This window comes from Pseudorasbora parva, chromosome 13, assembly GCF_024679245.1.
Source record: "Pseudorasbora parva isolate DD20220531a chromosome 13, ASM2467924v1, whole genome shotgun sequence".
In the NCBI taxonomy this organism is placed as follows: domain Eukaryota; kingdom Metazoa; phylum Chordata; class Actinopteri; order Cypriniformes; family Gobionidae; genus Pseudorasbora; species Pseudorasbora parva.
The window spans coordinates 5,080,535-5,107,108 of NC_090184.1; the positions used below are offsets into that span (position 1 = coordinate 5,080,535).

The following is a 26,574-nucleotide window of genomic DNA, read 5'->3' on the forward strand; positions in this document are numbered from 1 at the left end:
GAATTTTTATTGACTTATTATTTTCTCTGTTTGTTTGAAGGAGGATAAAGCCAGTTGATAAAGAAATATGCATTTTGTACATATGTACTAAAGAGTTTTCAATAGATTACTGATTTGTTATGACTACTTGTATTATGTTCTCATTTTCTACTTGTACAGATATAGTACATCAAGAAGTAGAGGAGCTGCTACCTGGCATTGAACACACACAATGGTCAGGTCAGTCTTTACACAGTTGGTCAGTTTGTATGGCCCAGACTAAAGAGAAGCGGCTTTGAGGCCAGATATGGTGTAGTCTTTGTTGACGGGGGGAATCTGTAGGCACCAAGTCATCAGTTAAATCATCAGTTAGAGACAGTTATGAAAGAATTATTTTGGCCCATACCTCCAACAACCTCCTATACATATATATGTATGTGTGTATATATATTGTGTATATATATCTGTGTGTATATATATATATATATATATATATATATATATATATATATATATATATATATATATATATATATATATATATATATATATATATAATATATATATATATATATATATATATATATATATATATATATATATATATATATATATATATATATAATATATATATATATATATATATATATATATATATATATATATATATATATATAAAATGTGTATAAATAATAAAATATATTGTTTATTTATTTACCACCTCCTAAATACATGTTTTCTTATGTTAGGTCTTCATCCCCTGGTTGAGAAAAAGCTACACTGGATCAGTAGAGCTGAGGAACTATTTGAGCTCTGTGTTCATATCTCCAGTGATCAGTGACCACACATGGCCCATCTACACTGATGCTGTGCTAAAGAAGGCTCATCAGTGTCTTTTCTTCCTCAGATAGCTGAGGAAGTTCAGTGTGAGCCCCAAAACCCTAAAATCAGTTACACATGCACTGTGGAAAGCATCCTGGCAGGAACTGCACCACCCTCAACTGCAAAGGTCTGCAGAGAGTGGTACGAACTGCACAGAACATTGTTGGAGGTGAGCTTCCCTCCCTCCAGGACAGCTACACCAGGTGGTTTGTGAGGAAAGCACAGAGGATCATCAGACTCCAGCCACCCGAGCCATGGCCTGCTTTCACCATCACCATCAGGCAGACGTTCTTGCAGAACATGCACCAGCAGACTGCGAGACGAGTTCTTTTCACAGGCAATCGGACTACTGAACTCGTACCAGTAACACCACACACAGCACACCTCATATGCACTGCTCTCCATCAGTTACACTGACTGGACTCTGACTCAGTATTATACTGCACCCTAACAATATATTTGCACTAATTCATGCTGCTTTGCAATGGTCAAGTCACCTTTATTTATATATTGCTTTTTACAATGCTGATTGTTTCAAAGCAGCTTCACAGTGTTAACACAAAAAAATTATGCTACAGAATTTGATTTGGTTATACAGCCGCTCTGAAGAAAACTAATTATCATATAGTGACAATGCAGGCAGATCAGTAATTTAGTTGAAAATTTATTTGAATATTTAGTTGAAAAAGGCGACAGTGGTATATGTATACTGTAATTATTGTGTTTATTATTGTTTTCATTTAGTGCTCTCTGTATAGTATAATATTGTACCGTATATTGTTCTCTCTCTACCTGTATCGAGTCCCTTATGTGTACATTGTTAATACTGTATATGTGTTCTATACTTGTCATCCATACTGTCATGCTGCGGAGTTTGCACAAAATAATTTCATCAACTGTACACTTGTGTTCATGGTATTGTGACAATAAAGGGATTTTATTTGAATTGGTCACGTCTTTTGTTCAACATTTGTTCTGTACAATGATGGATAACAATTGCAAATTGTTTAGAGATATGGACAGCCAAGCAAGAGGAATAAAACCAGTATAGCTCTGATAATGAAAAGGAAACTGGATGTGATTTCACAATGCATGAATTTGTGTGGCAGCTTCATTTGTGAACTAATAAACATCATATGGTTTTAACATAACCCATTTTTATTTCTCTTAAATGACATGTCTTTATATGTAACATTAGCTGTATTGTCCAGTAAAGTTTTGGATAAAGTATGGTTGATATTCTGTATTAAGCATGGTGTTTATTATTAAATACACAATTTAAAATAAATAATACATAAAATAACCATGATTGGTTTAATTGAGACATGAACATTTAGTCATATTAATGTCATTTAGGACAATAATTTGCTAGAATGTAACCACTGCATATAGATGCTGCCTAGATGCTGAGTCGAATACAGTAAATATGACAAATTACAGTGAAGGGGAGGTTGAAAGATGCATTTGAAGAGATTGTATCGGCTATATTGTTACAGACACTTCAGACACACTGAGGGTGATGCACCAGAGAAAGATCAACATGGACCCTGTACTACAAGCAAGATGAGCATGCACATAGTACAATGAAGTGTCACAAGGTGTATTGGTTGTTTAAATAGATGTCTTTGTTTATTGTTAACACTGTATTCTTGTTCTAGTTAAATACATTGAGAAGCATGTTCTATATGAGCATTTGATAACTTTGGGGGTATATTCTCGTTCTGTTGTTAACTATGACTGAATTAAAGATTGAAAGTCGTTTAAAAGACAATATTAATGTGACACTTCACACATGTCCATGATAAGTATACATCTGTGTGTGTTTTACTGCCCTGCCATCCCCAGGGGCCAAGTATAGTCCCCTAGAAGAGCATCAAAGTCTGATGATAGATTCAAAAAGAAAATTTGTATGACAACTAAATAATGTTGGTCACCGTTTTCAAATCCATCCATCTATCTATCTATCTATCTATCTATCTATCTATCTATCTATCTATCTATCTATCTATCTATCTATCTATCTATCTATCTGTCTGTCTGTCTATCTATCATCTATCCATCCATCCATCTATCTATCTATCTATCTATCTATCTATCTATCTATCTATCTATCTATCTATCTATCTATCTATCTATCAAAAGGTGATATAAAGGTTTTTTTTTTTAAATGCTCAAGTAAAATACCAAATTCAGCCTGCCTCTCAAATATCTCATAGAGGTTTACACAATGAACATGATTAGATATCCCTTTGCTCATTAAAGATAGTAATGTTTCCAATTTCTTTCTTACACGTTTTAAACTGCATTACCCATAAGCCTCTGTCACTATATCGATGGAACGCCATTGTCTTAGTTTGTAGTTCAGTGAAGTTACACTTAGGGTTAGGGTTAGGATCTTGGTAAAGAGGTAATTTCTCACAACATAGCAACACCGCATTGTTAACTGAATGCATTACTGACGTAATAATAACAACAAAACGTACTTTGCAACATTAACTTTTTTTTAATACGGGTTTAAAGATCCAACCACAACCAGTCCTGTCGGTGCCGGAAAATGTCAAAGCCAATGACAACTCAGTTGAGGAGATGCGTCACACTTCCTTGCCCATATATGGTATTTTATGACACGTTCTTTCAGGGACTTGTGATGAATAAACAGATTATCAGTTAAACATGTATTTGTCCCCATTAAATATAATACAACTAAAATGACAGATTGCATTTGGGGGGTTTACCTGATGCAGCAATAGATTTGTTGATTATAGTGATTTTTTTCACCCCAAGCAAGGGCCTAATGGTTTCCATTGTATACATTACCCAACTATTAATTAATGCACAACTTTTAAGTTCAAACATTCTGCAGTTGTATACTGTATGACAAATAAACATAAAAAAAGTCCTTTGTTTTACAAAAAACAACTAATCTAAAGATAAGACCAAAGATAAGTGCAGCTAATATTTAAATAAAGTGCTTATGTAATATTTACAGTGTATTTACAGTATACATTTAATCACTGTGTTTCCTGAAAACCTTTTGCCATTCTTAACTCTACTAGTTTAACTATAAGAATTAAAAAAAAGTTAAAAGTAAAAAACAAAACAATGAATGCACACATTTTGTCATTTCACAATGTTTATTGATATGTCAAACTGTTTAAAGACAAACATAAGTGCCCAGCACAGCATCCTCTGTCACCCAGGTACTTCTCCAGATTGTGCCACTATAAAGAAAAGAAGAAAAAAAGAAAAAACAAAAAAAGTTGCTTATAATTTTGGACTGTTCACTGTAGAGGAGAAATTAATACAAGTAGAGATGCTATAAGCAGAAGTTGGCAGAAAGTGTTTTTGTGTGTGTGTGTGTGTGTGTGAGAGAGAGAGAGAGTGAGTGAGTGAGTGAGTGAGTGAGCGAGTGAGAGAGTGAGAGAGTGAGAGAGTGAGAGAGTGAGCGAGCGAGCGAGTGTGTATGAGCGAGCGAGCGAGTGTGTATGAGCGAGTGAGGGAATGAGTGAGTGAGCGAGTGAGGGAATGAGTGAGTCTATGAGCGAGTGTGTGAGTGAGTGTATGAGCGAGTGAGGGAATGAGCGAGTGAGTGAGTGTGTGAGTGTATGAGCGAGTGTGTGAGTGAGTGAGTGCATGAGCGAGTGTGTGAGTGAGTGTATGAGCGAGTGTGTGTGTGTAAGCGAATGTGTGTGTGTGTGTGATTGAGCGAGTGAGTGATTGAGTGAGTCTATGAGCGAGTGTGTGAGTGAGTGAGTGAGTGTGTGAGTGAGTGTGTGAGTGTGAATGAGCGAGTGTGTGAGTGAGTGAGTGTATGAGCGAGTGTGTGTGTGTGTGAGTGAGCGAGTGTGTGTGTGTGAGCGAGCGAGCGAGTTTGTGTGAGTGAGCGAGTGAGTGTATGAGCGTGTGTGTGTGTGTGAGTGAGTGAGTGAGTGAGTGAGTGAGTGAGTGAGTGAGCGAGTGTATGAGCGAGTGTGTGAGCGAGTGAGTGAGCGAGTGTATGAGTGAATGAGCGTGTGTGTGTGTGTGTGTGTGTGTGTATGAGCGAGTGAGTGTATGAGCGAGTGAGTGTATGAGCGTGTGTGTGTGTGAGTGAGTGTGTGAGTGAGTGAGTGAGTGAATGAGCGTGTGTGTGTGTGTGTGAGTGAGTGAGTGTGAGTGAGTGAGTGAGTGAGTGAGTGTGTGTGAGCGAGCGAGCGAGCGAGCGTATGAGCGAGCGAGTGTGTATGTGAGTGAGTGAGTGAGTGAGTGAGTGAGTGATTACTGTTAGCAAAGGGGCCATTGGGTTTGATAATGCAGAGAGCTGATAGAGAATAACCAATCCATGAGAAAACCTGCAAGACAGGATGGAAGATAATTTTATTAAAATAAATGAGAAACAATAAAAACATTGACAATCAATCAGAATCCTGACTTTATAAAGCTTTATCACTTAAAATTGCAGACATTTTCTAATATTCCTATTGCGGTTGTATGAAGTATGTAGACTGGATAAACCCAGCCCGATCTGCCAGCGATTTGATTTCAACCTGCAGCTCAGTCTGGAAACCTGCACATTAATTTCTACTGGTTCTGTTACACACTTTTGCGGAAACCAATCACAGACTGGCTTATCCACCAGGTGGGCTATTGGTGGATTTAACACGATGACGGATAGAGAAGCGATAGGTCAATGCTTATTGCTCACGCCTCTTGTGGTCTGATTGTTTGATGGACTATCAATTGCAAACAAAGTCATTTGAATTAGGCCCATTGATCATGCCTCTAGTGCAGTAGAAAATACTGAGCAGACTCCCCAGACCAATGTTCAATCTTAAATTGAGCTTGTTCTGGTGATAGCGAGACAATGAATCATGGCCTTTTTCACACAGAAAGCGTGTTTGCTTTGAAAAACGCGAGTCGCGGGCAGTGGAATGGGAAAATAACCCGCAAGGTCTCGAGATGAGAAGTTGAAATGATTTTAACTTGAGCCCCGACTTTTTATAATGTTATGTCATGCACGAGACATTGCAAAAGACGTAAGGTGTAGTGCGTATTTACATATATAAACAATCTGTGTGAACTACTACTACGTTGACATGACACTTTTTACAGTGTTCCTCAAACTCTGTCCTGGAGGGCCACTGTCCTGCAGAGTTTAGCTCCAGCCCTGATCAAACACACCTGAGCAAGCTAGATTCAGGATCACTAGAAAAATCACAGGAAGGTGTGTTTGATTAGGGTTGGAGCTAAACTCTACAGGACAGTGGCCCTCCAGGACCGAGTTTGACTAACCGTGCTTTATTAGGTTCTTACTGATGGAGCAGTGTGATATGTAAAGTTTAAGGCCCGGTCCACACGGAGACGCGGTTAGCTGTATACGTATAAATTTTGTACCGTATCAGCGTTTCGTCCACACGGATCCGGCGTTTTAGAAGCATGAATCCGATATTTTTCGAAACCGGGTCCCAAAGTGGATGAATCTGAAAATGATCATCTTCTGTTTTCGTGTGTACAGCGAATCCGTATATTTTCTAAAAACGGTGTTGTCATCACACTACATCCGGTGTCATGAAAAATCCTGTCCCCCTGTGAAATCGTGTCCGCAAGGACCCCAAGAGCGATTCTATTGGCTGAAAGAAATTTTAATAGGTAATCTGTTCAGAGCCTGATTACAATTCTTACACAATCGCGTTTTGATTTTTGCTGTTTAAATTGTGTTAAAATAGTCTTTAATGTCTTACAAAGCATATGTTTCATGTATTAGTAGTATATAACTGAAGCTATAAGTGCTTATATAAGTATATAATTCAGAACATGTTTTTGCTCCCATTATAGCAATCAATTAAATATTTTGAATAAATGTTTTACGTGTGTACTTATTATGGCAATGAATTAATAGTTTATTAGTTTATTATTTAGTTATTTTCAAACAATTAATTGTCCAGAACCATGTATAACAACTTTTGATCAGGCATTTAAAACCGCTACCAGCGGACACGATTTCACAGGGGGACAGGATTTGTCATGACACCGGCACGGTGAAAGAGGTAAGGGATACAACTACGGGCACTGGGCATGCGCACATCAATTTTGCGTCATTTAATTAACGTATCTGCATTATTGTAAGGGTATGTTTTGGGTTAGGGTAGGTGTAGGTGTAGGCATTAATAAAACACATCTGTTAAGTAGCAAATGTATTTATTGTTATTTTATTGTGAGATTTTGCCTCACCTCCGACCACTGCTATACCCCTTCTAGCCACAACTCTTCTTCTCTGTTTTTAGTGTATTTCTGTGGCAGAATTACAGCGCCACACATCGGCCTGGCATGCAAACTACATCGTTTTTAGTCTGTTTTCTTTATCTCGTGTGGACGCAGATATTTCTTGAAACGAGGGGAAAAAAAGATCGGATTAGGAAAGTGCTGGCTTCGTGTGGACAGGGCCTAAGAAACCTCCAATGCTGTGCGAAATGTAAATGCAGTGATGTTCAATCAAGGGTTACGACAAAAACAGACATACCACTGGAAATATTTACCGTTGCAGCTTTTTCTTCTTTTATTTTCGTCTTCTCCATAAACCGCCAAATTCATCCCACTCCACGAACAAGCCCTTGACATCACTTTCTTTTCAGCTAAAACAAAGAGAAATATATACATGTTGAGGCAGTTTTAAAAATGATCTGTGACCAATATATATAAGAGGAAGGACTTTAAGGAAAGTTAATAACACATAACATAATAAAGATACATTCCTTAAAAACAAATCTGTTAAAGCTAAATGTGTTCAACTTTACCTGTGAAGGGCTGAACCTTTAAAGGACTTGTTCAGCCTCCATTGCAGCTTCTTCAAGATCAGCATTGGGAGCTTTGAGTCCAAGTTCCCTGTTAATACTAGCAGCTTTCTGACATAACTGGTCAAAATTAGATTTTGAGTTTTGCCAAGAATGTGTAGAAAATATGAAAATAACAAAAATATGCCAAGATATGTGTAGATGATTTACAAAATACTGTTCAGAAAAAAAGCTGACAGACAGACAGACAGTTAGTCAGCTTTTGCAAGAAATGGCTTCTTAAAATAACTGTTGTATTTAAGGTTGTTGTGGGAGATGGAGATGGAGGAGCAGGTGATCTGAAGAAACTGGAAGACAGAAAAATATTAACAATAACAATACAATAACATAAATATTGAAAATTTTGTGTTACTATGCTTTTTTACTACAACTACCACAGAAAAAAACTATGGTTACTGCTTTAAAAGCATGGTAAGTGTCGTGATTACAGTGCTTTAATGACAAATACCACAGTAAAACTCTGGTTATTGTGGTAAAACCGATGGTATATGTTTTGGTTACTGTTTAACTACAAACACCACAGCAAAACTATGATTACTGAGGTAAAACCATGGTAAGATCCATGGTTACTGTGCTTTAGCTACACGTACCACAGTACAACTACATTACTGTAGTGAAACCATGGTAAGTGTTGTAGTCATAGTGCTTAAATACAAATAGTACACAGTGAAAACAGTTACTGTGTTAAAATCATGGTATGGTACCATGTTTTAACTACAAATACTACAGTAAAACTATGGATACTGAGGTAAAACAATAGTAAGTGTTGTGTTATGCTTTTCAAATAGTAGACAGTGAAACCACAGTTGCTGTGGTAAAAACATGGTAAGCTTTGTGGTCACCTGGCTTTTACTAACAGGATTGAGCAACAACGTTACTATGGTAAAATCGCGTTCGTTCGGTGGCATTTGCAACTGATTTGTAAACATCATACTGCACTTACACATGAATTGCAGACAATCAGAATGATAATTTAAAAAGAACAAAAATAAACCCACCTGGATTACAAAGTTCAGGGTGACTCCTTCCTCTCATCTCATTTTTATATTGACAACGACGGTCAAAGTTCATTTGATGACGACACACCCGACAAACGAGACTGTCATTATTAATCAGACAGCTAGAGGGCGCTTCATTTTTAAACGTGACTATAGGTCGTAATACGCTGCATGCACATACGACCTATAAGGTCGTGATTCGGAGGAGGACAGGCTGGAAAGATAATATACATACATATATACAAATGTCAAAAAACAAAACAAAAGGTAATAACTAAACAGAAAACAGCAAACAACAACAATAAAAGGTTTACTTAAAAACAAGTCAAAGGCAAGATGGCTAAAGATAATAAAATTAAGATTAAATTAACATTGGAGCAACACACACAAAGGGAGATTAATCAAAACAGCAATTTCCTAGATATTTCACTGCACATTTTTCTCGCGATTTTAGTTGATTTGATCTTTTCCAGTGAGGTAAAAAATAATTTAAAATCATTATAAACCAAACAAAGGAAGGCTTAGAACATCTCCACTTACTGCAATGAATATGATATTTACCCATAAGAATAATCATATTAACTAAATCTGATACTGATGAATCTATGTTATCCATATAAAAGAGGATGTGAGTCAAGGTAAGAGTAGGGATATTATCCATCTTAAGTGACATCCAATTGTGTAGCTCGGACCAAAAGCTATTGGACACAAGGCAAAAAAAGAACATGTGTTCCAGAGTCTCATCAGTCATCTCGCAAAATGCACAAGGGTCTACATCAAATTTAAATTTTTTCCTAAGAAAGTCCGCAGCCGGATATATCTTATAAATTATTTTAAAGTGAGTCTCTTTGACTTTTGGGGAAATGGGCCATTTAATGAATTTAAAATGTGTTCTTCCTATGGACAATGCACCCATATTTGGAACCTGTACACACAATCCTCTGTTATAATCAAAAAACAGTTAAGATCTTAAAGCATCATTAATATATTTATTATTACATTTATTGTCAACTAAAGTACAATCATTGATAACTAAATGTGGTAAAATTGATAAGGGTCTTGTTTTTGTATATAACAATATGTTTTGAATTAACTGTAATAAAGGTACCGGTATTGCTTTACGTATTCTTATTGTATTCACTATATGTACATTTTAAATTATATTTGTCTAAGAAGGCTTTATATTCCAACAAGTTTCCATTATCATCTATAACATCATTCACAAACACAATGCCCTTTTCATACCAATCATATCTGAACAATGTTTTTCTATTGATTATAATGACCCTATTGTTCCACAAGGTGGATCCGTGTGGAGAAAAATTATGCGTGAAGATCATTTTCCAGTATTGAAGAATTTGTTTATGGAATTTTGATAATTTAACAGGAATTTTGGTCACCTCAAAATCACATTGCAAAAGAAAATCAAGCCCTCCTACTTTTTTAAATATATGTCTGGGAATGTGAAACCAAATAGAATCTGGTTGTGATAGATATGATTTTAACCATTTAATCTTAAAGGTCCCAAACATTGATTCAAAGTCCAAGGCTTTGATACCACCCATATCATATTCTTTAACAAGCTGTGAATTCCTAATATAATGGGTTTTATTTTTCCACAGGAATTTGAAAATAATTGAGTTGGCTTTCTTAATATTACCAGAAGAAATATACAGGGAGTGACATGGATATATTACTTTGGAAATACCTTCTGTTTTAGATAAGGTAACTCTACCAAAGATAGTGAGGTCTCTGGTGAGCCAGCGACTTAAGGATTTTTCCATATCTGTTAATCGGTTAGAAAAATTGACATCTTCCCTTCTGATTGCATTTTTGGATAAGACTATTCCAAGATATTTTACTTCAGATTTAACCTCAATTGAAGATATGATTGAATCTGTTGATCAGTAAAAGGGAAGTAGCTCACATTTTTTAATATTGAGTGTTAATCCTGAAGCTTTAGAGAAAATTGAAACTGAATCAAGGGCAACATCAACCATGAATTTATTCCTTAAAAGGACTGCGGTGTCGTCTGCAAATTGACTAATTTTCAATTCCTTATCAAATATCGAGATACCATGCAATTCAGGGTTATGATTAATGAGCATGATAAGTGATTGGGTGGCTAGAATAAACAGTTTGGGAGAAATCGGGCACCCTGGTCTAATACCGCGGAGCACCACAAACCTAGGAGTTATACCAGGATTCAGAGATACAAAACTATATATGTCAGTATAAAACATCTTAATTATTTTACAAAATTTGCTCCCAAAACCTAAAAAATCTAAGACATCAAATAAAAAGGCATGTTCAACGGTGTCAAAGGCATTGTAGAAATCGAGAAATAGAATAAAGGCATCAGTAGCTGCGTTTCCATTACAGATTTGCGAAAAACTTTTGCGATATTTCTTAAATGTCGATAAAAAACTGTTGCGAAATGACAGCGTTTCCATAGCTGCAGTTATGCGACTAAAACATATTACTTTCTTCTCGCGATAGGTCAGTCCAAAATGATGGTACTTGGTAGGTTTGTATATCTCATCCACTAGCCATTATTTTTATTGGAAGGACACGTGTTATCCAAGCATTAATGGCAAGGAAAGCCCCTTAGGTTACTTAATTGGCACGGATGTGTGTGTGTGTGTGTGTGTGTGTGTGTGTGTGTGTGTGTGTGTGTGTGTGTGTGTGTGTGTGTGTGTGTGTGTGTGTGTGTGTGTGTGTGTGTGTGATCTGCTTCAAGGTCTTCATGATAATGTAGCATTTCTGTGTTTAGCATCCTGTATTACTGTAATCCTATATTGTCTTTTATGAGTTTAATAAAAAACTCCGTCTCCTCTTCTCTCCAAACCGAACCATCATCTGTAAAGAATGATCGACTCTTACGCCCGCCAGGTTGACGCATATAGAGTAGAGCGAAATGTTTGAATTTGCATGGTAACTCAAATGTTTGTTGTTTTTTGTTTTGTTTTTGTTTTTACCACTTTCGTTATTTTGGCTAGATATTTCGTTTGATGGGCATGTGAATTGATTTTAGAAATGCTTTGGAAAAGAAAAGAATGGCATTTAATAAACGAAATAATTTTTTTTAAAATGAAGACCGCGTTTGGAGTGAGTGCATGCAAAATAATTAGTTCCCTGAGTCCACAAATAAAAATGGACAGTTTATAGTTTATAACTATGTCTTGAACTCATCTGTATAGCTAAAAATGACAAAATTATTGTAAATTGTTTCATCTCTCTTAAAGGAAGAAGGAAAAAATGAGACCATCGGCGCTTTTATCGGCCGTTGGTTAAAGAAAACATAGCCTAACTACGAAACTAAATAGGCTACCTTTAGGACTAAACATTAGCCTGTAATATTATTATTTTAATTTATATGTTGATTATGAATAGTGAGCAGCATGAGTAAGAATCGCAATATGTTTGAGACCTGGGGTCACATGATTTTGATCAATTCGAGTTTTATTTTCTAGAAAGTCTTTCTTTAAAAAAAAATCGTTTTGTATAAATTGTATTTTTATTTGTATCGATGTTTCATCAATTAATTGCCTGTTTATTAAATAAGAAACAAACTAAGATCGTCTGGAATGGATTGACGTGCGTAACTGGCCTGTTTCCTCGGCCTTTGAGTAAGGCTGAAAATACAGACTAGCTCTTTCTGTTTTAATACATTTCTTGAATATATGTCTTAATTACAGTATATATAGCCTGTAGTCCTTATTAGGAGAAAATATATGTCCTTTTAACTACATTATCTTGTTATTACGACACAATTGAGTGGGAAATATAATATATTGGCCCTATGTTGCAGCAATGCGTCACCGCAACAGGTGACCTGTAAATGCGAAAAAAACGTTTCCATTGCAGTTTTGCGAAAATGTCCTTTTTCGAATCGCCTGAAAAACCACCTCATGAGAGCGTAAAAACTTTTTTGCGATATATGGGAGTTTTTGCGAAATTGCCGCGTTTCCATTAGGCGTGTTTTCAATTCGCAATTTCAATATGCGCAATTTGAAGGGTAATGGAAACGCGCATAGTATCAATGATATCTTGATAGTCAAGCAAGTCTAGTAGCAGTCTAGTATGATTATGTATATTTCTGCCCCTTATAAAGGCTGCCTGACACTCATCAATTATATATGTGATAATCCCTCATTCAGACGAATAGCATAGACAAGTGCCAGTAATTTATAATCGGTACATAATAAGGTAATTGGTCTCCAATTATCTAATAAAAGAATATCTTTGTCAGGTTTGGGAATTAAAGTGATAATACCATGTTTCATAGTGGGAGAAAGATTACCTTTTGATATACAGTCTAAATAGGCATTATTGAGCATTTCTCTGATATCACTCCAAAAGAAAGATAAAAGCTCCACGGTTATCCCATCTATACCAGGTGATTTCCCCCTTGACATCTGTCGAACAGCCAAGTCTAGTTCCTCAATTCTTAGCTCATCTTCCATTAGTTGTTTAAAGTTATCATCTAGTGTCTTTTTAAACCCCTGAATCTTATTTAAGAAGAAATTGCAATCTTTTTTTAGAAAAAAGTGATTTATACAAATTACAGTAGAAATCTTTGATTTTTCGTTTACCACTTCTTGATTTTCAACAATAATATCATTGATTTTTAACTTTCACATTTTTTTCTTCGTTTGTCTTTGTTTTTCCAGACTAAAAAAATAGGACAAGTTTTTTTCCCCTTCTTCAATCCAGCGAGCCCTTGAACGGATAAATGCACCCTTGGCCTTTTCCAGATATATATTATCAAGATGGGACTGTAGATTTTTTAATTCAGTCTGCTCTTCCACTGTCAAATCATCTTTACAGCATAGCATATTAATGTGACTAATAATGTCCCTTTGTCTTAACTTTTTAAGTGTTAATGCTTGTTTACTTGTATTAATAGCTAACTGTCAAACTTTGAATTTGAACCATTCCCATTTACTCAGAGAACACATTTCCAATTAATTTACTTCTCTAACCAGTTGTTTAACTGTTTTACAAAATTCAGTATCTTCCAAGAGAGTATTGTTAAATTTCCATATAGAGTTTATTTTGTTCTCTCTTCCATCTGGCGAAAGAGTCAAAAATATTACACTGATCAGTAATAATAATAATAATTATCAGTAATAATTTCACATTTATTGACCTCATTAACTAGATTATCTGGTATTAGCCAGTAATCCAATCTTGAGCACTGGCCATTATTAGATGAGTTAAACAGGGTAAATTGTTTTCTGGTCGGGTTTTTCATTCTCCAGTAATCTATTAGATTGGCCTTTGTGATCAATTCAACTATTGTTTCATCAAACGTGTGGCAGTGTCTCTTTGTTGGTAGGCGGTCTAGCCAAAGATCAGGGGCCAGGTTGAAATCTCCCCCAATTATTTCTCTATTAGTTGAAAAAAGCATTTTCCATTCTTCTAAGCCCTTATTTAACGATGAGAAGAGATTTTTATTCTGTACTTTTTTGTTATAACCATACACGCGACCATTACCCAATAGCCATTTGAGTCACTTTTGTGATCAATAATTTTTCCGGGAAATCTATTCAATAAAACCATAACTCCTGCTGAGTGTGACGTTCCATGGCTGAAAAAGATAGAGTCTCCCCATTGCAATTTCCAAAATTTTGTTTCAGCATCGACAGAATGGGTTTCTTGCAAAAAAAACACAATTAGCCCTTTGCTCCTTACAGAAAAGAAAAATAGCCTTTCGTTTTACATTATCTTTTAACCCCCTAGTATTTAAAGAAATAAAGGACAACATTTAGATGATAGATAACCTAAACAATGCACAAAAGAGTGTAACGATGTGCAGGAATGAGGAATTAGTCCTAAATCAACATGTTAAGTGTAACAAACCCTCTAACAATAAAGAGGGAAAAATGGAAAACTATACAGACCAAGCAGCAATTGTATCAAATATCTATATAAAATGAGATCCACTTCGCCTGGTTAAAATGAAGAACATAAACCAGGTAAATAAACATTCAGTATCTGCCATATGTTGTTGTGTAGAAATGTTATGGTCATCAACGTCAGATTGGTTAACTTCGGATGTGACGCATCAACAAGCAAAGTGCTAATATTGCATACTTACATAACGTAGCGTTTATGTCAACCAAGCAATTAAATAACGTTTCTCAGTCAAAAGTGACAGCAGGCTGAATTTCTGCCAGTCTGCTAGAAAAACGAGTGTTCACATTGGGTCCACTCTCCGGTTATCGATCAGTGCGTATCCTTCCTTTAAGAATGCCCTTTTACCCTTCTTTCTTGCTTCTTGGACCTGCGGCCACAGCTTTGCACGCGCCTCCCGGTCTTCTTTCGAGAAGTCTTCTTTGAAACGTATGTGCATGTCTCTACACATTCTCGCATCCTTTGACTTTTTCCAAACGTCATCCCTCACCGTTCTCATCCCGAACTGAATGATGATTGCTCTCGGTGTGTTATTTGATGTAGCGGCGTCGCCTTTCCGTCCCAGCCGGTGAACGGTGTCTACGGTGTCTTGCAGCCGCTCCACAGACATTGGAACAACTCTTGTCAATATCCCAAGGACAATTTCTCTCGTGTCCTCTCCATCCTTTTCAGGTAGACCAATCATCCTCAGATTCCACCTTCGTTTGTAACGGGTTTGCTCTGCACATGCTTCTTTTAGCAGACTGTTTTCTCTCTGTAGGCCTCCTATTTTTTTCTGAAGCATGCAGATTTCTTCACGGTTTTCTTTAGTTGCGGTTGTGTTAGCTTCAATACGTCTGTCGAAGCTTTTCAGAAGTTCAGTCTGTTCGTCTTTTTTTCTGGTCAGGGCCTGTACTGCAGCGCCAGTGTTGACGTCCTCCATTTCTTTTTGGTGTCTCTGTTTCTTTGGATTCGGCTGTTTAATTGGCGTATGTTCTTTATTAATTTTGTCTTCTTTGAATGAATGTTGCTCCGCTTCCATTTCTTCCTCAGCGTCAAAGTCGTCACATGCCTCGTGGAGAGCATCCAAATTGTAGTTGTGGTCGGACATGATTCCAGGAAACAAAGAGAAAAAAAAACCCACAGAATGTTGTGATAACTTAGTTTTGTCACTAAATTTTGACAGTACGTTAAGTGCCTGTTTATTTGAGGGGTTGTCACACTAGTTAATCACATTTCAAGGACTAAAAAGAAACTTTTTATCAGAGCCTGCAAAAGTGCTGCCACTCACTCTGCCATCTTGAAACGCCCCCCGGCCGGCATAGTTGAACGTGATGGAGTTTACACAGTCCCTTCTACATCTGCCAGACATACGTCTAGATGATGTACAGCGACTTTCAGACAAATTTTCGCTTACGACACGGTCTAAACTTGATAAAGGATACAAATTCTATATTGAACAGTTTGATTATAAAGGTATATGAATATGAAAATGGTTTGACAGTTAGATTTGATTAGGAGGGAGTTATTCTAAACAACCGTGCTGGAATATATATTAATATAAAAAGTTAAAACGTATTACTAGTAAACTTAAGACAACACAGGCTAAGAGCGATGAATATTTTTCATAATTATTATTATAAACTTTACCTTTCGTGTTGTTAGTTAACCAGTTCCGGAACTATCCAACGCACCTAATGGCTAAACGGAAGTGCGTATACACGGCTTTGACGAACGGCGGAAGTTTTCTGACTTCACTGTGAAAAGGGCCTATTGTGTGAAAGAACGATTGTTGTGGCTTGCTCATTTAAACAGTGAATCGCTGCCGCCTACTGGCGGTTTCAATACTTAATTTCTTTCTTTTTATAATCTCTACTAGTTAGAATTTTATGAATAATTATACACAAACTTCATAACATCATGAGATGTATAATCTCTTAACATGTTTTTATAACAGATTCGAGATTAATATACCAGCAGGGTAGAAAAGTCAGCAGAGGGAGAGGAGGAGCAGGTGATCAGGTAAAGAAAAACAGCAGCTTTGTAAAGTTAGGCTGTACAGATAGATAGATAGATAGATAGATAGATAGATAGATAGATAGATAGATAGATAGATAGATAGATAGATAGATAGATAGATAGATAGATAGATAGATAGATAGATAGACAGACAGACAGACAGACAGACAGACAGACAGACAGACAGACAGACATAGATAGATAGATAGATAGATAGATAGATAGATAGATAGATAGATAGATAGATAGATAGATAGATAGATAGATAGATAGATAGATAGATAGATAGAAATCCTAGAAATATATATATATATATATATATATATATATATATATATATATATATATATATATATATATATATATATATATATATATATATTCCTCATTAGTGCCTGCGCGGATCGAATGAGGAATCTATGTAAATATTTATATGATTGCACCGGCTCTCTCTGGGGCCTGTACCATGAAGCCGGTTCAGCTGGCTAGCCAGATTTGTTTAAGCTTAGTTTGTTCCAATCCTGGGTTTTAGGTACCATTAAATTAGTTTGGCTTTTAGCTGTGTTCATCGCCATAGTAACTTACGCTCCACAGCTAACCTGCTCTGGGGCAGGTTATGTTCTGGATAAGAGATCTCAATCTGAAATTGGACCAATCAGCTGTGAGTAAAGTGACACACCTCTGATGCAATAAAGTCACTCCCCCTGTTTCTACTCCAAATTAAAGGTCACTACATAGCAAAATGGTTTTTAAAAACTAAAGCGTCTGGCTTTTAACAATGCTTATTTATAAAAAAATAATAATTTTGAATGATTTAGATATAATTTATGTAATTATTATACCTTTAATCAATTACACATTTATCGTTTTAGTTAATCAATCATTAATAGGCACTTTGTTAAAATTAATACATAAGTCATATAAATAACATCAACTGAATAAAGTCATATGAATAAGCTTTAAAATCAATAAATACAACTAGCCTATTAAAAAAAAAAGAAACTTACTGAGCTTAAATGTTCAATTTTCTCTATATCAACTAAACTAACTTCATAACTTTTACTTGGATTGATGTATACTATTTTTTCTTTAAGTTGTACTCTTTCATAGACAGGTTTTCTTCTTGCTGTGTATTTTTTTAATTTTTTATTCTTAATATTTTTCAATCATGCAATATTCTGCAGAAGAGAGAAATTAATCTCACTGATTGTCTCGCGAGAAGCTAATCTCAGTTCCACAACGTGTGATTGGCTGTTCACTACTGATGTCACAGCTAAACTCCTGAACTCAGGATCAAAGCCTGGGTTGACAAAGAAAGCTGATGATAAGCATCATGGGACCAACAAAGCCTTAATACAATGGTTTGGTTTTGTCAACTCGAAACTAATCCTGTAACCCTGAGTTTGTTAAACTACCATCATGGTACAGGCCCCTGGTCTCGGACTCGACTCGGACTCCAATGAGCTGGTCTCGACTACAACACTGCATACTTCTATTTTGGTTGAAAATTGTGTTGTGTCAGTTGCCCCAAAGCAATTAACTAATGATTTCCTACAATGGAAATGAATCAATCAAAATCATACTTAAGCTAAAATATTGTTTTTCTAGAGCTGATGTAGCCTACAGCCAAAACAATCTCTCTTCCAATAATTTTCTATCATCGCTGTAAAGCTGCTTTAAAAGAATCTGTATTGTGAAAAGCGCTATTGAAATGAGGGTGACTTGACTTAACATGACTAAGAGAAACATTTCTGCCCAGCTTTGAAACATCGATTGCTTTATTCATTGAACTGACTCTGAGTGTTACTGAGAAAATGAGCTTGATACTCGGTGAAGATGATAGCACAGCATAATTCGTAAACCATAGTATATAGCATATTATTCTTATTACTGCCATAGAAAGATATTGTAAAATTAGTAAGAGTATAATGCTAGTGTTTGGTTAAGCAGTAATAGTCTTCTCCACAGTTAGCCTGTGCTTTATGTTTCCTCCACTAGATGGCGATAGAGCCCTGTTATTGTTCTCTGAATTAGGAAATCCAGGATCGATGCATGTGAAGAACTATGAAGAGACATAAACTGCTTTAAAAATGTTTTCTTTGCACACAGTTCAAGTACAGATTACAGATGAGATATTGTTGCATAGAAAAAGGGCGATCCAGTGGATGTTTTATGTGGTTCTGTTGCATCAACTGACAACATGGGTCTAAAAATTTGACTGAAGAACCATGTTGTGTTTCAGTGAGTGTACAGACAGAATGTACGGTGCTTTGCTTCAGTCATTGCTATGGTGGTGGTTTGGGCTGAGGTTTGTGTTTGTGGCTTGTACTTGACCAGCACATTACTGTATGCTCAGGATGTTCTCTAGTGATACACATGGAAGCCAACACATCTGGAAAACTACAGTCCTTCCTGAAACCAACTCAAACAACTGTTTGGACTTCCTCTCTTCAGATCTGATGTAACGGTGTTCCAGAGAAAGGTAAAACACAGCCCCCCGAGGGATAGTTCACACAAAAATTAAAATGCTATTATCATTTACTCATATCATTCAAAACATACACAGACGTTCAGTTTGCTGTGTTTTTGATGCTAATCATGACTGCATTTATTTGATTAAAAATACAGAAATATTTTGAAATATTACAACTTAAAATAACTGTTTCTATTGTAATATATTTTAAAGGGGTGGTGAAATGCTGTTTCATGCATACTGAGCTTTTTACACTGTTAAAGACTTGGATTCCCATCCTAAACATAGACAAAGTTTCAAAAACTAATGTTAGACGTTTGATGGAGTATTTCTGTGTTAAAAATACTCCTTCCGGTTTCTCACAAGTTTCGGCGAGTTTTTTTCTAGTATGGGTCGGCTTGACGTTAATAGAGCGGAAGGTCCTTGTATGGGCCGTACGGGCTCTTCTCCCGGTAGGGTGCGCGCGCGTGACTAGAGCGAGAGAGGAAATGCACGCCCATAAACACTCGCTCAGATGCAGATCCAGTCGTCCGTGAACACTTATGTCGGTTATAGTCCGCGCCGCGCTCCACTTTATTCGTGTGGGTGACGTCGAGCGACTTCAACGCTTCAGCACAGCATTCCCGGAAGGCAGCGCTGCATTTGAACCGATTTGAACGCAGAAATGACGGGAAGCTTCACAACATCGCTTCAGTCGCGTCGCAAAGTGGATCTCCACACTCCAAGAAGTGTGTTTTTGACTGAGTCGTCCCAGCAATAAAGGTTAGGTCATGCTTTGGAAGCAGCCGGTGAGTAAAACTGCTTCAAATGTCTGTGCTGTTGGCTATCATCCCGTGAGTAAACATCAGTAAACGACACGATCGCGTGCTTCGTCATTCAAATGCGCTAACGGTTACTCCATTGCTGTTCTATGTATAACGTTACACTAGTCTGACGCGCAAAACCGTTTTGCTTGCTACTGCTAAGGTTTAGTCGCATACAATAGTCCATAAACCGAATCATGTCCTCATAAACTGCAAGTAGAGACACACAAATGTTGACAGGCCACTAAATACAGTCCATACCACAGAGACGGACGTCAATTTATTTCATCCTCCGGATCTGATTCTGGATCATTATCTGTATTAGCTGAGATAGCCATAGGTTTCTCCTCGCTTGAGGACGTCACCGCTTAGCGCGCTCGTCATTATTTAGCTCCGCCCACACGATACGCCTCCAGGCGCTCGGTTTTTTCCGGAAAGACTCGGTACAGCCTATATTTCTTTTATAAATATGATAAAACTAAAGACTTTTCGGAGATATGAAGGATGCAATACTACTCTATAGGTACTCAAGATTGACATGAGATTGACTGAAATGGAGTGTTTCACCCCCCCTTTAAAATGTACTTTATTCCTATGATCAAAGCTGCATTTTCAGCATCATTGCTCCAGTCTTCGGTGTCACGTGATCAATCTGAAATCATTCTAATAGATTTGCTGCTCAAGAAACATTTCTTATTATGAACAATGTTGAAAACAATAATGCTGTTAAATATGTTTAGGTTTATGTATATCTGAAAATTCTGAAGAAACTCGATTGCATTATATGATGAACAGATTTGTTTTATTCACAATTTTAATTAAGCCACATACACTCTATGTAGATATCAGAGAACAATTTAACATATTGTTTCACTTCATTCTAGGGCACCTTTAAGACATCCCATTCTTAATCTGTAGGTTTTAATATGGAGTTGGCCCTCTCTTTGCAGGTATAACAGCTTCTCTTCTGAAATAACAACTCTTCTGGGAAGGCTTTCCTCAAGGTTTAGGAGTGTGTTTATGGGAATTTTTGACCATTCTTCTAGAAGTGCATTTGTGAGGTCAGGCACGGATGTTGGACGAGAAGGCCTGGCTCTCAGTCTCCGCTCTAATTCATCCCAAAGGTGATCTATCAGGTTGAGCTCAGGATTGTGCAGGCCAGTCAAGTTCCTCCACACCAAACTCACTCATCCTTGTCTTTATGGACCGAAGCTTTGTGCACTGGAGCACAGTCATGTTGGAACAGGAAGGGGCCCTCCCCAAACTGTTCCCACAAAGTTTTAAGACCATACAATTGTCCAAAATGTCTTGGTATGCTGAGGCATTAAGAGTTCCTTTCACTGGAACTAAGGGGCCCAACCCCTGAAAAACCTCCCACAATAATCCCCCATCCACCAAACTTTACACTTGACACAATGCAGTCAGGCAAGTACCATTCTCCTGGTAAACACAAACCCAAGCTCGTCCATGGGATTGCCAGACAAAGAAGTGTGATTGGTCACTCCCGAGAACACGTCTCACTGCTCTAGTGTCCAGTAGTGGCAGACTTTACACCACTGCATTGCACTTGCTGACTCTGCAGAAAGGGCCTTTATGCCTCAGCGTGCGCTGACCCCACTCTGTGAGTTTACGTGGCCTGCCACTTAGTGGCTGAGTTGCGGTTGTTCACAATTGCTTCCACTTTGTTATAATACCACTAACAGTTGACCGTGGAATATTTAGTATTGAGGAAATTTCACCAATGGACTTATTGCACAGATGGCAACCCATCACGGTACCACGCTTGAGTTCACTGAGCTCCTGAGAGCGACCCATTCTTTCACTAATGTTTGTAGAAGCGTCTGCAGGCCTACTTCCTGATTTTATACACCTTTAACAATGGAAGTGATTGGAACACCTGAATTTAATGATTTGGAGGGTATCCCAATACTTTTGGCTCTAGCTAGCTGTGTATAATCAATAGATTTCTACGGAATGTCCCTAATTAAATAGCTAAGTAAATGTCAGACTCCAGAGGGCCTTTAGTCAGTTAATTCCATAGCTCCCGGCTGACTGAACATGCTGTTGGCTGATCCCCTGATCGTTTTTGCAGAAGTTGGAAAGCAAAGATCCTGGCAAACACATTTTGTAATAAGCAACAGATTAATACAAATACACACTTCTTAGTCTGTATACTAATGTGTGTATCCTTCAAATGACACTAATCTTCTATTTCACAATCTTCTATTTCCCTTTTGACAAGCCATATTAAAGTGTAAAGAATAGCAAGAGAAAAAAAATCATATTGACTTGGAATTTCTGTTTTATGGATGCTCATTGTCTCTCTCAGGTTCTGACATGTTATTGCTGAAACCATATGAATCACGTATATATGTGCTCATAAAGGCCAAATAAAAATGTCCTAAAATAGCATATAGTTAAAAGAGCAAAGCATTTCAGTGTAGACCACACTTAAAACATTCAGAAGTGGTTGTACCACGAACCCAAAGCAGACGTCATCACTACACATATTAGATTTGTTATTGGTCAATTACTGCACTGGCTTTGCAAAATATATATATTACTTCATCTCATCTAAAGGTTGCACCCAAGACAATGTTTATTTTAACACATAAACTCTAGACAACCCACTACACTGGTCATAAATTGCACTTTAAAATTAAATGTTGGGTGTTGAGTCAAAATAAAGACCTAGAATTTTCTTAGTGCGTTGGCTGAGGTGTACATAAAATTATGAGGTGTACATAATTTTAGGTCATATGAGGTTTATGGACCTCATGCGATTGATTGAAAAATGCAATTTTCCATTCTTTTTTTATTCTACTATTCTTGTCCAATGGGAAAAAGGAGGATGAAGGCACAAATTAACTGCCTTTTTTTGGCACATTTCCACTTCCTACTTTATTTGTTGAGTTAGATTAATGATATTTGAACACTGGACCTGTATATTGACACAACGGCTGGAATCTCTTTAGAAATTTTTGGACTGAAGAGTACGTTCCCCTTCTCTTGCATATTTTTCTGCCTGGGGTATTGATTATAGGCTATAGATTATAATCATTTCAATTATTTTCCTTCATTGCTTTATATCTCATTCTCGTGTGTGTGTGTGTGTGTGTGTGTGTGTGTGTGTGTGTGTGTGTGTGTGTGTGTGTGTGTGTGTGTGTGAGAGAGAGAGAGAGAGAGAGAGAGAGAGAGAGAGAGAGAGAGAGAGAGAGAGAGAGAGAGAGAGAGAGAGAGAGAGAGAGAGAGAGAGAGAGAGAAAACTCATGTGTTTCTTCACCACATTCAAAGTCTTTTCTGGAGAAGGGCCAGCTTCCATCTGGAGCTTATTGCAGCTGACGCCACAGTTCACAGCAGGAAAGTGCATTTATCGATGTGAATATTTATATATTTTGTGTGTTCACTGTGGATGTGTGTATTGCAGCCTATCCGTTCACCAAGGCAAGTTACCTCTTATTCTAACAACAGTGATTAAAACACCCTTAACCGGCTGATAATACGTCTCCAATGAATGCACCTTTAACTAATGCCATTCCAGCTGGGTCATGGGAAAAGACAGTATCCAGACCTCATTCATTAAAAAAAAAACCTCTGTGCCTTGGCATATGGCTGCAAACACTGCCATGGAAAATGCAGCCTAATGCACTACAGCAGTTTGACTGATTCATTGCAGATGGCAAGGGCATCACTCGAGCAGAAGCGCGGCCAAATGCCGGAATCAAGTCAATGCATGATTCTGGGAGAATTCAAACAATCACTCTAAGAGGCTTTCCAGTGGCCTGTGTTTGCCAAAGGCTTCTCGTAAAATAAGAGAGAAAGAGAGTGAGGGAAAGCATGACCTTTAGGTGCAATAAGACGAGAACTAGAAGTTTTGCACAACGTTTTGATGTGTGAAGTTGTGTGTGGTGTGCGAATAAAAGAATATCTTAAACTTTGATGTGGTAGACAGTCTCTGGCAAAGCCTGGAACTGATATCATCAATGTGAAGTAGGAATCCCTGGAGGGGTGGGGGTGGGGGCTTCATTGATTTAGTTTAAACCATATTTTATTTGTAATTTCATCTTTGTACTATGGATGGATGGATGAATTTAATATGGAGTTGACCCACCCTTTGCAGCTATAACAGCGTAAACTCTTCTTGGAAGGCTTTCTCACAAGGTTTAGGAGTGTGTTTATGGGGATTTTTTGACAAGTCTCCTAGAAGTGCATTTGTGAGGTCAGGCACTGATGTTGGACGAGAAGGCCTGGTTCGCAGTCTCAGCTCTAATTCATCAAAAGGTGTTCTTTCAGGTAGAGGTCAGGACTCTGTGCAGGCCAGTGAAGTTCCTCCACACCAAACTCACACATCCATGTCTTTATGGACCGATGCTTTGTGCACTGGAGCGCAGTCATGTTAGAACAGAAAGGGGCCGTCCCCAAACCGTTCCCTCAAAATTGGGAGCATCAAATTATCCAAAATGTCTTGGTATACTGAAGCATTAAGTGTTCCTTTCATTGGAACTAAGGGGCCAAGACCAATCCTTGAAAAACAACTCCACACCATAATCCCCCATCCACCAAACCTTACACGTGACACTATGCAGTCAGGCAAGTCCCATTCTCCTGATAAACGCAAAACCCAAACTCGTTCATCAGATTGCCAGACAGCGAAGTTTGATTGGTCACTCCAGAGAACACGTCTCCACTGATCTAGAGTCCAGTAGCAACGTGCTTTACACCACTGCATCCCACGCTTTGCATTGCACTTGGTGATATAAGGCTTGGATGAGCTGTTTGGCCATGTAACCCCATTCCATGAAGCTCTCTACACACTGTTCTTGAGCTAATCTGAAGGCCACATGAAATTTGGAGGTCTGTAGCTATTGACACTGAAGAAAATTGGCGCTGACCCCACTCGGTGATTTTACGTGGCCTATCACTTCATGGCTAAGCTGCTATTGTTGCTAAATGCTTCCTCTTTGTTAAAACACCACTAATGGTTGACTGTGGAATATTTAGGAGTGAGGAAATTTCACGAATGGACTTATTGCACAGGTATCAACCTATCACGGCACCACGCTTGAGGTCACTGAGCTCCTGAGAGCGATCCATTCTTTCACTAATGTTTGTAGAAGCGTCTGCATACTTAGGGGCTTGATTTTATACACCTGTGGCCATGGAAGTTTTTAAAGTACCTGAATTAAATGATTTGAAGGGCTGTCCCAATACTTTTGGCAATATGCTGTAGTGTATGTTAAATGTGTAGCAACATGAAGAGACAGCTGTATTTTACATAACAGCATTGGTTAAAGCTAAACCATATTCCTTCCGTTTTGATCTTCTTTTTTTCTTCAGGAAACCAGAAGCAAATATAGAAAGACACCACAAAGGGGAAATCTGGATTCGTTTGGGTTGAGTGAGATTTATTTGGAAAAGTAATGAAAGTTCCCGAAAATCCACTTCCTGAGTTCTGTTGCCAGTCAGAATATACACTGCAAAGAAAAAACAATATTTCTCTCAAACTCATGAATGAAAGGCTCAAACGTTGGTATATTTCACCCTGCAAATATACTGTTCTTTCCATAGATTCTTTAAACAAGATGTTTGCTTGATCAAACAGTGGTTAATTGTTTTTGTTTTTTGGTACAAACATTATGGCCACTGACAGGTGAAGTGAATAACACTGATGATCTCTTCTTCACAGCACCTGTTAGTGGGTGGGATATATTAGGCAGCAAGTGAACATTTTGTCCTCAAAGTTGATGACAAATTGTGTGATGCCATAGACAGCTGGGCCAGAGCATCTTCAAAACTGCAGATCTTGTGGGCTGTTCCCGGTCTGCAGTGGTCAGTATCTATCAAAAGTGCTCCAAGGAAGGAACAGTGGAGAACCGGCCACAGGGTCATGGGCGGCCGAGGCTCATTGATGCACGTGGGGAGCGAAGGCTGGCCTGTGTGGTCTGATCAAACAGACGAGCTGCTGGAGCTCAAATTGCTCAAGAAGTTAATGCTGGTTCTGATAGAAAGATGTCAGAATACACAGAGCATCTCAGTTTGTTGCGTATGGGGCTGCATAGCCGCAGATCAGTCAGAGTCCCATGCTGAGCCCTGACCATTTGGGTTGCATCATGAGTGCGTGCGGCATGGGCAGCTTACACATCTGGAAAGGCACCACCAATGCTGAAAGGTTTATCCAAGTTCTAGAACAACATATGCTCCCATCCAGATGTCGTCTTTTTCAGGGAAGACTTTGACAAAGCCAGACCACATACTGCATCAATTACAACATCATGGCTGTGCAGAAGAAGGATCAGGGAACGGAAATGGCCAGCCTGCAGTCCAGATCTTTCACCCATAGAAAATATTTGGCGCATCATAAAGATGAAGATGCAATAAAGAAGACCTAAGACAGTTGAGCAACTAGAAGCCTGTATTAGACAACAATGGGTCAACAATCCTATTCCTAAACTCAAGTAACTTGTCTCCTCAGTCCCCAGACGTTTGCAGACTGTTATAAAAAGAAGAGGGGATGTCCCAACTTTTTTGAGATGTGTTGATGTCATGAAATTTAAAATCAACTTATTTTTTCCCTTAAAATTATACATTTTCTCAGTTTAAACATTTGATATGTCATCTGTTGTATTCTGAATAAAATATTGAAATTTGAAACTTCCACATCATTGCATTCTGTTTTTATTCACGATTTGTAC

The 26,574-nt window shown here is 37.7% G+C and overlaps 1 protein-coding gene and 2 long non-coding RNA genes across 9 annotated transcripts in view; 2 read left to right on the top strand and 1 right to left on the bottom strand.

The window, feature by feature from the left end:
* fgfr1a (fibroblast growth factor receptor 1a) overlaps window positions 1-26,574 on the top strand; it is a 229,520-nt gene that overhangs the window by 96,341 nt on the left and 106,605 nt on the right. The window lies entirely within an intron of this gene.
* On the top strand, window positions 173-1,811 carry LOC137038447 (uncharacterized). Its single transcript, XR_010897491.1, has 2 exons — window positions 173-219; window positions 729-1,811. It is a non-coding gene; the product is annotated as an uncharacterized lncRNA (long non-coding RNA).
* Window positions 3,977-9,000, bottom strand: LOC137038443 (uncharacterized). 2 transcript variants are annotated; one of them, XR_010897484.1, is made up of 5 exons: window positions 8,690-9,000; window positions 7,635-7,978; window positions 7,361-7,472; window positions 5,123-5,192; window positions 3,977-4,082 (listed from the first exon to the last, which is right to left on the bottom strand). It is a non-coding gene; the product is annotated as an uncharacterized lncRNA (long non-coding RNA). The 2 variants fall into 2 exon arrangements; XR_010897483.1 differs by having other exon boundaries at window positions 7,377-7,472; window positions 8,690-8,848.